The sequence below is a fragment of the Magallana gigas genome, chromosome 5, assembly GCF_963853765.1.
Source record: "Magallana gigas chromosome 5, xbMagGiga1.1, whole genome shotgun sequence".
Lineage (NCBI taxonomy): Eukaryota > Metazoa > Mollusca > Bivalvia > Ostreida > Ostreidae > Magallana > Magallana gigas.
The window spans coordinates 32,876,587-32,890,004 of NC_088857.1; the positions used below are offsets into that span (position 1 = coordinate 32,876,587).

A 13,418-nucleotide genomic window follows, 5' to 3' on the forward strand; every position below is an offset into this window, starting at 1 on the left:
TGAATCATTTTTTTTTTAAAGATGTGGTCTCATAACTGCAACGGTGTGTGCATACAAATTGAATAACGCGCGCTAGCGCGTTATGAAAATTTGTTTGCACCCAACAAGAAATTAATCAATTGAATTAATTTTACTGTTAAAATATGTTTACATCAAGAAATATTCATCAGCGTAAGTATAATTATATCAGGTCGTGATCTGGCTTGAAGTTACGAGGAGAGTCAGTCATGTTCTTCGAGAAATACTAAAGGAAGACTGTATTCATACGCACCAGATTTGGTGATTGGGTCTTCTGTGTTATGCGTAAATATCACTCAAATAAATCAATGCAATTTGATAGGGAGAAAGGAAGTAAATGTAAATATGTTGTGATGTTTTATATGTATAATTATGTTTCACCTTTACATTGAAGAAACACAATTTATGCAGTCCTACCATGACATCACAATGATAGAAAATTCGATTAAGGATATTAAAAATTATGTACTATTTAGAAAGTAGTTAACAACACACACTGTCGTTAAATGGTCCTTGTTAAGCGTCTGAACAGGATGATAAGTGAGCAAGTAAATGCCAGAAAATATAACATGAAATGGTATTTATTTAAGGAATTTAGAATCATTCTTTGATTATAATGAGGTGATTATTTTGGTCACATCCAATGAAGCCCGAACGGCTTCAAGTTATAATTACTGCTTTCTTTAGTGAAGAAATTTTATGTGAAATCCCCTCGCACAAACTCTCACAATCTTTGGTCATAGATCGAGAGGTGGTAACATACCAAACGCCATTTGTCAGCATAATGCAATATAAAATAAACCCACAGACTTTACATTTAGTATCATGAAGACATTAACAACGCAATTTGACGCATTTTCAAATAATCTTACCGCCTTTTCGTTCACCAGTTGAGACTGTATGTTCTTCATTTGCATCTAGACTCCCGCCTTCTGCTAGAACAGAAACAAAATAAATAAGTTAGTTCTCATTTCTTGCATGTGGTAATTATTAAATTTTTTTTACCGAAAACGCAAAACGAGGCGACTTATGACATTACGGCGATAAGACCTGTATTTTAAGAAATGTACTTTAACTCAAGATGAAATTTATTCAATCTTCATAATGAAGTGACCAAACGATGTGTGTAATTTTGAGTTTTTAATCTCTTTTTTCAAAATTGTTTGTTTCATGAACTAAAGAGGTCGTTATCTGTCCGTAACATTATTGCCATAATTATTTGAAAATTGATTGTAGCAATTATTGTTTCCTCTTAAAATATTATTTCAACATTGATTTAAGACCCTTAATGTTACCCATTCCTGATTTTTTCGACAATATCTTAACTAACTTAAACAAGCCATGTATGCAAATTCTCTGTGAAAAACATACATGTATATTATTGAATTCATTTCTTATTATACGTGCTTGTTGCCTGGACAATCATTTAAACAAAGTTCAAAGCTGTTCACTGAAGGATAGTATGTGTTATGTTTAGGTTGCAATTAACTTGATTCTGAGCACGCAGTTTTATAAAATGCAAATAATTCAGATTAAAACATTCATACATGTACGGATGGACAGACGAAAGACAACTGACAAGATTAGCTTACTAAAGCCATTCTTAGATCATTTAAAATAGCTGACAGACATACCGATTTATATTTGAACTGTTCATATTTTTTTTAAATTAAAGTTTTGTTGATCTTAAACGTTTGTATAAAAATTGAATTCGTTAACTCGTTTTAAAACAGAACAAGATGAAAAAAGAATAACTCATCGAAGGACATACAGCCGGCATTTTCGTAGAGTTAATCTTAATGGGGTGAGGTTGTTTCCGGGCAAAAGGGAAAAGTAAATGACAGCAACACAATCACATCCATAACTAACTTTTAATCAGAATAATGCAAGCAGTATATTAGCTGCAAGAGCTTATAAATTCATCATTAACTGAAAATATACTACATTTTTTTTCAATATTTTAAAGTATATTTTGTTAAAATCAAACCGTACGGTCGAAATAACCCTTACCCGAGACAACAATATCGATATTGTCTACAGTTTCACCTCCTGTGGCAGATGATTTTGTTTCTTCTGACTTACTGATTCCTGAAACAATGTAGAGATTTTGACGTTAATTGTATCTTTTCACCATGCAGTTGTTACTGCGAATAATTTTCAGGTGTCATGTACAGTCTATGGTATAAAAGGTGGTTACATTCTGTGGATGATGTCTTTCAAGAATCAGACAAGTAGATTTGCGTGGAGAATTTACAGTAAAAGGAATTTTATAAGTTAAGTCAAACAGTATCACTAAGGGTAAAAAAGAAATGATTACCTGTAAGGATGGCTGTTTATCGAACTTAGTGAATTGCAGATTATGGTTTAAAACATGTAACTTTTGAAAAAATACAAAACCATCTATTTAGTACACTTCATCATAGCAATATGAGGGCAATGATACGGATAAGATAAGATTACAATAATAAAAGTGACTATTTTAAAGCTGTGTGGTCTAGATCTTTGCTTTTTACAGTATCGAAAAAATTTCCATACATACTAAATATATTGAAAAGTTATAGAATTTCACGTTTCCATCAGCACAATCGACCCCTTTTCGGAGTAAAAATAATAACAACCTGCATAAAAACAGGTCTTTATGGAAATAAAAACGTTTCCTGTTTGAAAACAAAAAACGCTAGAATGCATCGTGGGCATATTTAGAAAAAGGAACCGTTTTGTTTCGTGTCCCGATTGATTGGGTTTATTTTTCCTGCATATTATGCAACAATTATAAACAAAACAAAGTTAAAAAGATAATTGAAAATGTACATTCTTTGATTATCTTTGATTTGCCAAAACATTTTTGAAATCTCAACTTCTAAAGGAATGTAGAAGTCGTAATACAATCATACCCGCATCGTATCGGGGGCGAATCTATACGTTGCGAAATGAGTTGAGTTGAGCAACTTATTGAGTTGCATAATTATATTTATGTTTTCTCATGCTGCACAACCTCACCGCAGCTCCGTTTTTGCTGTCTGATAAATAAACTCAACACTTGTGCATGATGAAATATGTCATTTATTAAAAATGACGAAAGTAAAGAAAAATATAAACAACATAGTAGGGGATCAGACCCAAAACTGTTCACACAAAATGTTAAATAACTTATCAATATGCTGATCCCCTTAAAATACAGAAAAACAATATTTTGTTCAAAATTATATACAATATATACAAAACCAGCAAAAAGATGGCACCTCAAAAATAAAATATGCCATATGCAAAATAACAATATTTTGTACATGTATGCAACTTTCGAATATTGGAGTGGAGAAACGGGGATGGTGGTGGGTGTATCAAAACATTACTCGTGCTAACACTCTCATAGATGAAGACAGAATGACCCTACTCTCACTGGTCAGATACTGACCGCATCAAACCACGTGACCGTATCGCTTAATTTGATTGGCTATTAAATTAAATTTGGGGAGAATTACACCATGGAATTTTTAGCAATTACATAATAGGTCACTGGGAGGTTTTTAGACTAGGAATTTGGGCTAAAAATAGACATGGACAGTGACCACTGCAGGGAAATTACATAATATGGCCAACGACCTCTACAAGGCCTGGGAAAGAAATGCAACTTATCTAATCAAACATAAACATGAAAAATACAATAAATCAGCAAATAAAATTATAGCATTCAACACATAAATACAATTATTAACATAATTGTTGTTTTGTTAATCGCTCTATCCTACCTATAAACGTTAGGTAGATCTACCGTTAAATAGGTTCAAACAATGTTTTTTGAGCTGTGAGTTATATTCCGTCCAAAGGTTCTACATGTAACACGGTATTTTTTTTTGTATGTTTTAGTACGGCAAAAATATCCTCTAATATGTGTGCTATTGAGCATACACGTTTTCAAATTTAACATTGGTTTCGGAGGAATGTGCCAATGAAATAGTTTGTGCCTAAATCAATATTCAGGTGAGGGGGAGCATATTGTGTCCTTCATAATTTGATAGGTTTGCGGAAATTCTATAAAGTGGAAGGTTGTGTTCACAAACTGCTGATAAAATTTATTCAGCTGGTATAAGCTAACACTTAAGTTCAAAAGGGGAAAATTAAATCGAAACATCCATACAAGTATAAAAAGAAAATTCCATCATCGCTGTAATAAAAAAACCGGATCTCCTTTCTCGATAATCTCCATTGCTTTAAATGTAGATTGAGTAAGGTTTATAATCCTCAAAGATCGTTATCATTTGCTGATTTAAACAAGAAAGTTGACTCCGAAAATATTGTATCTATATACTAGTCAAATACATGCCTTCGCTTCGGGAATTTCTGAGGACATGACTTTTTCAACAAATGTTTTCAACTGTTATGTCGTAGAAATTGATAAAATATATAAACAGGAGTAATGTGTACATCATAGGAATAAACTTATACAATAAGATTAGAACACTGTTAACATATTAACATTCGTCCTTAGAAAAATGTTTACATAGGTAGATTCCACAGTGATATAAATATCATATTCTTAAATGTACATTGAAACACTTTTTCGTAAATTTTGTAAAATGTTAGTCTGACGCTTTTTGTATATTTTACCGATTTCCAAAGCCAACATATGTTGCTTGTAGATATGATAGTATAATATCTATGAAAATGACACAGATGACATTGAATATAGATCCTAATGGAACTAGAAAACTGACCAGTCAGGAAGGGCCCCGCTATGACAATTAATATAGAGAAGTGAAAAAAATCTTTGAATTCCATCCTCTTAATATAAACAATGATGAAAAATAAATGCCCGGCAGAAGATGTAAAGAACTGGAATATATAGGATCTCGTGATTTGTAGTTGGATATGATTTTCATCCAACAATTAAAGTGTTCTTTTTCTTGAGCCTTAGTGAGGGGATAAAACACACAAGTTGGATAAAAATCATATTATACTACAAATCATACGAGATTCTATTTATCCCATGTTTTATACACCACAATCAATGTTTACACTGTTTATAACACTCCACATTATTTTACTTCATTATGCCTACGCAAATCCCATTGTAAAGTCACAACTGTGGGAAATCAAAAAAATATCCAATGAGTCATATCCACGGGATAAAGTGGGTTAACATGGGATGAAATAAAATTTGTTAAAAAAACAAAGAATTGATACCAATGCAATGATACCTAGGCTTTGCCTCAACTTCAAATAAACATCACTTGCAGACACATGTGTACGGTAATACATATAACAGATAAAAGACAGACCTTAGATTGCAGTAATTAATCTCAATGTGACAGATAAAGATAAAGCTTAGGATTTTCTTCCTGTGGAAGGTTAATTAATCCCAAAGGACAAATATTGCAAAGCCTTCCATGTATACAATGGTAACATTCTCAGCAGTTATCTCTCTTTGCCCATTCATTCTCAGCAGTTATCTCTCTTTGCCCATTCATTCTTATGCATAGTTAGGAATCTACCCCACCACCCCAGCTCCAAACCAGAAGACATAGAGAACCAAACTTAGCATCAAAATATGTATTTCTGCCTACTGAACTACCATACCAAATTTGAACTTGATTGGGCAACCATAAAAAAAGTTATTAGAAAAAATCAGGAAATTTGTGGACGGAAGAGTGACAGACGGACGGACAGAAGGACGGACGGACAGAGTGATTACTATAGGGCACCCGCAAATCCTTGCGGGGCCCTAATAACATTACATATAAATCATCCTATGGGAATAGCATTTCATATAAATCAACGTTTCCCTATTGACAAAAATTATAGATACCACAACAGCCAAAACTACAACACCAAGCACAAGCAAACCTGTAAATTCTGCAATTTAAAAAAAGAAAAGCTCTCCTCCTAGACCTTCTTTCAAACACTTAAAATAACTGACTCAGCAATATATAATTAAATTGTTTATAAGACTTTAAAAAAAATTTTAAGACGACTATGCCAGTCACACATTATATATGAAAGATATGACATGTGTATAATTAATCTGTGACAGTGTGTATCATAGGTTTAAAATGCCATGCTCCCACTTAGCACTAGACAATGTATTAAACCTGTAGCTCAGTAGGTAATATATTTCAATTCAAGACAGGATCTGGTAATTTCCCAAACTTATCAAACATTCTCCTTTTACTGGCTATATAGTGGTTTCTTATTAATCGAATATCAAATAAATATGTATTTAATCAAGTCTCAGATTAAATATTTTGAAAATATTGTATATGTAAAAATGTCATATGAATGCTTATACATTGTTGAATGCACGATTTATTCCAATTTTCAGGAATGAGATCATAGATATACGATTTATGATGAAAGTTATTCCAAACGTTAACGAAGCTATGTAATATATAGAGTACTTTTTAATGAGTGTATCTTAAGATAACAGACGAGGGGGCTTGTCCCCCGAGTCTGATATCTGAAGATGCACGAGTTAAAAGTTACTCTCTATGTTTTGTATCATTGTTTTCAAGTTACCCAATGCATAATCTATTAAAATTTCATAATGTACCATATTATACGACCATTGATGTGATTCTAGAAGTTTAGTGCACTACATTTTATGAAAGTTACATCTACCTCGCCCTTTTAAGCCAGAATGCCGTGGATGACGATTTATGACGACTGATTTTATGCTCTCGGCAGTCGCAATTCTTAATATACTGTGGAAACCGAATTCCTTTGGTAAATTAGGAAACCTGATCATTCACAATCTGTTGATATGCATCTCCGGAATGAAGATCCTCAACAAACGCAAATATGCTGAATTACTGGTTACGACGCTTAATGTGTTAGAGGTACATAGACAGGACCCGATGGCAGTGAATATCCCCCGCGTCCTCTATTGTGTGCGGATTATTGCGTCATTTTCGAGAGGAAATCATTCAAAATATGAATTTTTTTGATGAACAAGACGACCTCTTTGCCGTTTTCCGCAAAGTTTTAGACGTTTGCATGAAGGAGTTCTTATTAAAGGGTCAGGTACCAAAGTTGATTTGATAATGCCGGAATAGGAGGAAAAAATCTGGACTCGTGGAGTTCGGGTTAGATTCTTCTCAAGAACTAAAGTATACAGATCTTCGGTCTAAGGACATTTGACGAACACCAGTTTTGAAGTTTTGATAATTGTGTATTTCATTTCGAGCCAAGCAGTAAAAAAAATGGTCAGTTTTCTTGTAATAATAATTTTTATAGTTGCTTTAAACATTTCACAGAAACTATTATGTTCTTTGAACTTCATAAAGCACACGAATTTGTAAATGATAAAAACAATTTTCTTATTCTTGCTACCTTTTTTTTTAAAGTGTGATCTATCAAAAACAAATAAAGAGTCTGATCTATCACAGATACACCAAATAAAAACGTTGTATATCAAGAAATCAAAGTACTGAAAGCCGGGCTCTTTTGGTGTCTTTATGCATATTGTGATGAAGACTGAAAAAATCTCTCTCTCTCTCTCTCTCTCTCTCTCTCTCTCATGCTTTTAATGTCAGAGAGCGACCACATTTTGGTCAAAACAAAAATATGTCTGTCTAGATGTTAATTGCTGCTCATTTAAATACAATGTACATTTATACATTTTTATAGATGCCATATTTCGATTTCGTTCCGTTAAAAAACTCACCATTATAAGCTGTGTTTGATACAATATTGTGATTGAACTACTTAATAGCGTTTGTCTTTTTCAGGTGCATTTGACTGTTGTTTGGAAGTTATGATAAAATCCGACATTACCTTTGCTTTGGATGCCTTGGTCTGCCATATTATTACCCACTGCCAATCGTCTGTGTCGCTGAAAAGTGTACCGTCGTATATAATTTACGTAATATATTACGTATATAAGTAATAATTACGTAATTTAACGCAATATACATGCTTCACTTTTCCAGTTTCCAACTGTATTTTGCAAACTTTTACTACCCACGGGTGTTTTGTGGTCAAGACATTACCTACCAGATCTAGAACTTTTCGATATAATATATTTTTTTCGTATTTAACTTTTATGAAGTAAAGAAAAAAAAATATTAGGCTTTAAGATTTAAACATTTTTCCTATATCTTGGTACAGAGCTCTTTACTTAAAGGGGTAAATACAGCTTAATTAGAATGATATATTAAATTGACACTGTTTGATATGAAGCTAGCCAATTTCATATTTTGAAAGAGTTTTATTTTATCATTAAATATGTAGTGAAAATAACTCCGTTTCTAAGGTTGAATGCGTAAAAGATTTCTCAATTTTTTTTTCCTGTAAACTATTTTTGCATTCTAAAGAAAGTTTTCCTGATTATTTTATAAAGATTTATCTATAACTTTTTTCTTATCGGTAGCTTTTTTTATTTTTAATATTTTATTACGTATACTTATCATAGAGCAATCATATCACTGGAGAAGATGGCTCAAGACAGACGAGTGGATGAGTCTAGTCCTTGCTCTATGTGCCAGCGGGCATAGCAAGGACTAGCTAGGTAGGCAAAGCAATCATATTTTTTAAGATAAAAAAAAACGAAAGCAGACATTAAGGTTGAATCTATACTTTATATTTTATAGAAATTAAGTATACACATTTTTAATAATAATTATCCTACGTTCATATAGGAAAAATACCTATACAATATTTTCAAAAGAGAAGAATTTTGGCAATAAGTTTGATAAGTTATAATAATGCTATTTACCAAGTAAAATATATTATTTACATATATACGACAAAATATAACATCTATCAAAGTTAATGTGAAAGTAACGGAAAGTAATTTAATAGTTGAGTAGTTTAATACGCAAATGCCTGATTTCATTAATCTCAATTTGGTTTTCATATATTTAACCACATAATTCACAATACCAATAAAGTATCATAAACAAACTACAATAAAATTTGACGTTAAAACACACTTACTAAAACAAAGGCTCAGGGCGCTTCCTTTTTCACTTCTTATCAGAAATGTAGAGAAATTATCATAGATATTCCTTTTGAATCTAGGTTATCGGCAAGGTAACGGTGATCTGAATTGGTAACACATCGGAATGTAACTCCGATTCTGCAGGGTTTTTTTTCAGGTTTGCCAAAATATCAAATGACAATTTTAATGCATTTTAATCTTAAATTTTCAAAAATGTTTAATAAATTGATGTTCCAGATTTGTGCCGTTTTGGTGATAATTAAAAGTTTAATTCCTTACCTGAACAAAACAGTCACAGACTAGGACCATGATAACACAGCACAGGTGCAACGAATTTTTATTTTGATAAAGGCAGATTTTGCAATCTTTACCAAACACGCAGTGCTTGGCCTTCTAGATGCCTTCTAGATGCCAACGTGGATTGCAGATTCGATAAAATGAATGGAGTCACTCCTATTGATAGAACTCTATTTAAAGATGGTGCATCTGCATTATATAGGCGTGTTTACGCATACGATTTTCGTACTTCGTACAATTTCATGTTGAAGATGTGTCTATCCTCAGTCTAATACATATATTTGTCTATCACTAGAAGTAGAGACAGTGAAAGTGTTTATCAATTTTCCTTAAATGATCAATCAAAGCTAAGTTTGTTTTGACACAAGGGCGTCTGACTACTGATATACGTGTACAGGGTGTTACAAAACGTATTTTACACTTTTAAACTGTTATAAAATTTTAATACCTAAAGTTACACTCATATAAAAGATGTTTATTTAAAAAAAATTTGTTAGCATTCATTTGTTAACGTTTCGTTTTTCTTGTTTCATATTAAATATTTCTTTGGAAGCATGATAGCATATATTCCAAATGACTCCCTATTTCCTTTTACATTGTTTAAACACGATTTGTAAAGTTTTCACAACAGTTTTACATGCATATGATCAACATAGATTACATTTTTGTCTCGTGACTTTGCTGTTTTGAATTATCTGTTATTGGGGAAGGCGAGTTCAACCTGTCTTTTAGATAACCTCATAAATAGAAATCAAATGGGTTCAGATCGTGGGAGTGGGTGGCCAAATATTTGGGGTACGAAATGTATTGATAGCAAACATGTCAAGCCACCGAAGAACACAACCTGAATTGTGTGGCGTAGCACCGGCCCGTTGAAGCCGCCCATTATCCGAATTTACAATGTTTCTTCTCTGAGAAAAAAAGTGCATATTATTCCGCTTGAACTGGATGCAATTCAAACAGTAACTTTATTAATTGGGTTTTGCCGAACCCCAAAATCTAAAAATCTGTTTAATGACAACATTCTTGAGATGGAGGAGAGTTTCATCGGAAATCATATGGCATTTGTTAAATTTTCAATCTCGGGTCCATTTACCCAATTAAATTCAACTGGCAAACTCTAAACGAGCTCTTTCAAATGCTGCATCACACTTAACATGTAAGAAATAACGTTTGAATAAAATGAGTACTCTATGAATAGTTGATTTCCTAACGGTGCCATTGAGTTCATGCTGTACCCGTCTAACTGAAGTCGGTAATAAACCTATAACGGCGTCAATGTTCTCACTAGTACATGTAGGAACACTTCTTGGTCTCCCAATTTCAGAATATTGCACATGCCTTGCGTCATTTATAATGCCTTTACCTTCCTCACTATAAATTAGCATTCTGTTGAGCACTTTCAATTTAGGATGTTGTTTTTTCATTGTTCTAATGACTTAAGTAGCAGATTAACACTTGTTAAGTTTGATAATTTCCACCAGCTGCTCACATGAAGGTTTTATCTTTAAACATGTGCTGACATACTGCTTAAAACTGTCCTATTTGGAATATTTTATATAGGCTCTGATCGAAATTTTTGTTTTGTATACTGGTAGACATTTTTACAACTCACAGTCACAGGCCTTGGAATTAATGAGTATTTAATTAAGTACATTAACTGATTATGGTATTGCCCATAGACGATGAGATTCCCTGGTCCTTGCATGCCCTGCAGTAACACAATGGCTTGGTAGTATCTCGATATCATCATGGAGGATCTTGTACATCATAGTGAGTTTGCCTTGGATCTTTTTAGTTGCAGCTTCTCCCAATGTTGTTGTTCACAAGATGTTAATTAGTGATGGTTCCAGGGGAGTAGTCGTATTAGGTGTTGACTACAAATCTAACTGCCCTTCTCTGCACCATTTCGATGGAGTCAATGTGCAGTTTGGTGTATGGATCCCAGACATACTACAAGGATGGTCGAACGATTGGTCCTTAGCAGTTGGTTTGCAGCCGTTCATGTTCCATCTAATGAATCCAAAAGACTTGTTGACTTGGTTGTACCTTTTCAAGTCCTGGCTGATAATAACTCCTAACTACTTGCTGGTTTCCTCCATCGCTATCTTGTGTCCGTGTAATTCATAAGACGTTACTACTGGATTTTTCTTCTTGGAAACATAGATTACTGTACATTTTTCTGGGGTAAATGACATTTGCAAATCACTCTCTAACGTCTCTACAGCTGCTAGGTCTTCTTGCAGTTTGATTGCGTCCTGTTGCGATTTTATTATTCGTAGATAAAGTAGTTTTCTGCGAATTGTCGGATGTGAGGCCTCGAGGTCACGAACGTTGAGTTTTATTCACCTCAAATCTGAGTAAAGAAAAAATGTTTATGTTTTGATGATGTTTAAAAATGCTCTGTATTGGACGCCTGTATTGTCAAAATGGACGAAGTCGACGTACTATTCCGAATGTAAGCACGGAAAATACGGAAAAAATCGATTATTCTGTGTGTTCGATAACGCAGCCACTGGTCTCAAGTAAACCTAAAAGGAGGTCAACATGGACGGATCTTGAACAGTGTTCTTTTAGAAGAAGTTACTAAAAAGAGAAATTGCTATTTGGAACGTTAAAGGGATGTGGAAGAGGGGAAAAAAGAACAGGAGGCAGCACTGGAAGATGTAGCTAAAGCAGTTTCTCAGTACGTTTAGTAATTATTAAGTATTAAAGAATCAATACATTGAATAACTTTCTATTTTGAGAAGCGGCAATTCTGTTTTACAAGACAAATAATTAATGACATGGAATTTATAAACATAAAACGGGTAATTACTTAATTGTTAAATGACCGGTAAACAAAAACTAATATCTGAACTATAAAATGTTCTTTTTAGTGTTTAACGCGGGTACAAAGGTACATGTAGCTAACATCAAAATTAACATACATGACCAGCTGATGTTTGATATTTTTTTCATTTGAATTGACTAGATTCGATTTTGTCATTTCCAATTGCATGAATAACAATTTGCTTTCATAAGAAACAGAGGTGTAAATAACTATAGTGAATATTATAACATTGTATACACTGTCATACATTAATATGCTATGTTATTATAGTAATTAAAACTCAAATACTGGCTTCTTCTCAAATGTTTTCTCCATTCTATCATTTGTTTTCTCTGTGCTTTGAAAAAAATGTCTATGGTTTATCTTAAGTTATAAACAGATAACAAGTTTCAGCTTTCCTGGCTGATTAGTTTCTGAGAATAAGATTTTTAAAGATTTACTCTATATATTCCTATGTAAAACTTCGACCCCCCCCCCCCCATTGTGGCCCCACCCTACCCCCGGGGTTCATGATTTTCACAACTTTGAATTTACACTACCTGAGGATGCTTTCACACAAGTTTCAGCTTTCCTGGCTGATTAGTTTCTGAGAAGAAGATTTCTAAAGATTTACTCTATATATTCCTATGTTAAACTTCGACCCCCCATTGTGGCCCCACCCTACCCCCGGGGGTCATGAATTTCACAACTTTGAATCTACACTACCTGAGGATGCTTCCACACAAGTTTCAGATTTTCTGGCTTTCTGGTTCTTGAGAAGATTTTTGAAAATTTCTCAAAATTTTTCATTAATTTCTAATTATCTCCCCTTGAAAACGGGTATGACCCTTAATTTTCACAACTTTGAATCCCCTATACCTAAGGATGATTTGTGCCTAGTTTGGTTGAAATTGGCCCAGTAGTTCTTGAGAAGATGTTGAAAATGTGAAAAGTTTACGGACAGACGGACGGACAGACGAACGACAGACAAAATGTGATCAGAATAGCTCACTTGAGCTTTCAGCTCAGATGAGCTAAAAACGATAACAGGAAAAAAAGCTGGAAAACAGTATGCAACTTTGAAATGCAGAGGTAATTTATATAGAAATAGTTTATTGCGTTACTGTTAAGTTTGATTCAAGTCTCATAAAAATGAAAGAAAGTTTGAGACGATAACCTAATTGATAACTTTTTTTAATGTTCAGCTAAGGATGATGAGGCCTAAAACCGGATGAGGACCGAAACCCCACTCTTTTTTGTCCCCCGCCGCAACGCGGAGCGGGAACATAGAAATGCCGGGCGTCCGTCCGTGTGTCCGTCCGGCACACTTTTTTGTAAGCGCTCTCATGCCTACAA

The 13,418-nt window shown here is 33.6% G+C and overlaps 1 non-coding gene across 3 annotated transcripts in view; it reads right to left on the minus strand.

Annotated features, from left to right (window-relative positions):
- Positions 1–9,619, minus strand: part of LOC105342707 (uncharacterized) — a 35,101-nt gene extending 25,482 nt beyond the window's left edge. For 2 of the 3 annotated variants that reach the window (XR_010713970.1, XR_010713972.1), the window contains exons 1-5: positions 9,233–9,616; positions 8,950–9,056; positions 7,789–7,846; positions 2,029–2,106; positions 891–950 (exon numbers count right to left, since the gene is read on the minus strand). This is a non-coding gene — a transcript (uncharacterized protein). Of the gene's footprint in view, positions 1–890; positions 954–2,028; positions 2,107–7,788; positions 7,847–8,949; positions 9,057–9,232 lie in introns of all 3 variants that reach the window. The other variant, XR_010713971.1, reaches the window with a different exon arrangement.
- Positions 9,620–13,418: the final 3,799 nt, after the last annotated feature.